Source organism: Puntigrus tetrazona, chromosome 2 (assembly GCF_018831695.1).
Source record: "Puntigrus tetrazona isolate hp1 chromosome 2, ASM1883169v1, whole genome shotgun sequence".
NCBI classification, from domain to species: Eukaryota; Metazoa; Chordata; class Actinopteri; order Cypriniformes; family Cyprinidae; genus Puntigrus; species Puntigrus tetrazona.
Window position 1 is genome coordinate 23,689,023 of NC_056700.1, and position 2,500 is coordinate 23,691,522.

Sequence of the window (2,500 nt, forward strand, 5' to 3'; positions counted from 1 at the left end):
TTCCCAGTCTGCTTTCAGATCGGGCCGTTTTCTGCCTTCAGCCTATTAAAAAAATTAATAAATAAAGTTTTGGCGTTGGTGCTCATCAAGGCTGTGTCTGAATTCAGAAATCAAAATCAAAATGTATTTTATTAAATTAATATTAAAATAACAGTTTTCTGTTTTCTATTTTAATATACTTAAAAATTAAAATGCATTCCAGCGATGAGATGCTGCATCATAGTTGTGTATTAAACTATTTTAATGAATGATGTGGAGGCCAAGAACAAGCCAAAGCGAAGTGGAGCTGTGTTTAGTTACTTAAGAAAAAGCGATTTATATGGAATATAATATTGAAATCCAGTCTACTACTTTATTAATAAAATCCGAGGGGCAGTATTGACTTAAAGGGCCAAGCGTTTTTTTACTTTTAAACATAATATTATTACATTATTATGATTACATTTATTAATAAATTTACATAATCAGAAGTTTGGAATAATTCAATCACTGGATTTTACTTTTTTGGATATATATAGTGTTCTTTTTGCAGTGTACTTTTACCTTTAACTACATGTACTATAACTATATAGGATGAGGGTTTGGTTTAGGTTTAATTGCATGTAATTATGCATAATTTATTGTTATTACTAGTATAGTTATTACATGTATCATCTTTAACGGACATCATAAAATAAAATGTGTTACAAAGAGTTGTGTTGTTTAATATTTTTGTGGAAACCCTATTTTTTTTAAGATTCTTTGATGGAAAAAAAGTTCAAAAGAACAGCATTTATTTGAAATAGAAATCTTTTGTAACATTAAAAATGTCTCTTTTGATCTATCAGCTTTGCACCCCAAGAATAAAATATTGGGATCAGATAAGATTTTTTTTTGTTTTAGGGTTCTTATGTGTATCAAAGCTGCATTTAGTTGATCAAAAGAAGAATATTGTGAAATGTTATTACATTGTAACTTTCTTTATGATACATTTTTGATGCCTGAAAGATTATTGTGGTAAATGACCCTCAGGTCAGTGTGATTTATCAGTACGTCATCGGGGCTCGTACCCCACTAAAAAGTGTCCAGCGACGTCCCTGATTCAGTGGCTCTAGCTCCGTGCGTGTGAACCAGATTTTTAACATTTTTGTCATATTTTATATATCATATAAAAACATATACTGTATATTATATATTAAACATGTTAAAAAAAGTTGCATTTTTTTATTTATATGTTCATACATTGACAAACAATCAAATGGTTATGCAATCATAGTTTATATTTATTGTTTATGATTTAACTGCGTGTCAAGATAAATTCCTAGAATAATAGCCGAACACATCTGGTATTTTCTCATGCCTGTCAAACTAAATTCAAAAGACATGTAAAAATAAGCATACTCTTCTTTGGAGGTGTAAATAAAATGTAGATTTTTTATTTTATAAAACAAAACGTGGTTTACAATGTGCATATATCATGAAAAAATGCCTCCTGTTAACAGACCACAGAAACGGTTTATCTAACTTGTCGTGTTTTCTTTTTGTGAATTTTGCTTCTCTATGTGAATTCTTTTCCTTTCCTCTTGCTCTTTAAATCTGTTCTCATTGTAGATTCTTCTCTTCTCTTCCTCTTTCATTCTCTGTATATTTCTTTCTTGTTCAATTCTTTGGCACTGCTCCTGGAGAGCTTGTTTTTCTTCTAGCATTTTGCATCGCTCCTCTGCTGCTCTTTGTTGCGCTCTCACTCTCTGCATTTCTGCTTCTTCTTGAGCTCTTTTATACTGTTGCTGCAGTATCCATCGCGCGGCCTCAGCTGCTTCAGCTCTTTTACGTTCTCTGTCTTCACCCGAGTTATCATTTCCCATTTTCAGTCCTATGAAGATGGAAAGCTATTTTTGCCGTTAGAGAGAACAAACATTTGTTCATTAAAGTATTAGAAATTTGCAAAGTATGTTCAAATATATTCATTCAAACACAGACATGTTGCATTTAAGAGTTTAAAAATATGCTAAGATGACATTTCTGAAGTTTGGCCAAGATTTGCATTGCTCATGCATGGAGCGGCATAGTTTTTCTTACTTTAAAATGAATATTATTATTATTATTATTATTATTATTATTATTATTATTATTATTATTATTATTATTATTATTATTTTGAAGGAAATGCTGTTTCATTTAAAATTTGCAGGTGTTTAAAGAATTGTTCTAAAGAATATAAAAGTGTATGTTGTTCTGCTCCACATCTATCATGAAAGTGAGCATGCAATCTAAGATTGTGCAATATTATAACTGTGATATTTTTTTTTCTTATAAACGTAAGAATTTTCATTGTCGAAATCAGTAATTCCAGTATTTTTAACAACACAAATGAAAATAAAATATTCACAGAATATAGAAAGTCAGTAAAATTGGACTATATTATAGTTTTGTACTATAAGATGTATAGTTTAAAAGATTTGTTCAATCTGCACAAGAATCTAAACATTAAATGCTATAGCATGTTTTTTTTTCTTCAGGT

At 29.6% G+C, this 2,500-nt stretch overlaps 1 long non-coding RNA gene across 1 annotated transcript in view; it reads right to left on the bottom strand.

The window, feature by feature from the left end:
- Window positions 1-1,183: 1,183 nt before the first annotated feature.
- LOC122357083 overlaps window positions 1,184-2,500 on the bottom strand; it is a 1,752-nt gene continuing 435 nt past the window's right edge. The window contains exon 2 of the long non-coding RNA XR_006252422.1: window positions 1,184-1,868. This is a non-coding gene — a long non-coding RNA (uncharacterized LOC122357083). The remainder of the gene's footprint in view (window positions 1,869-2,500) is intronic.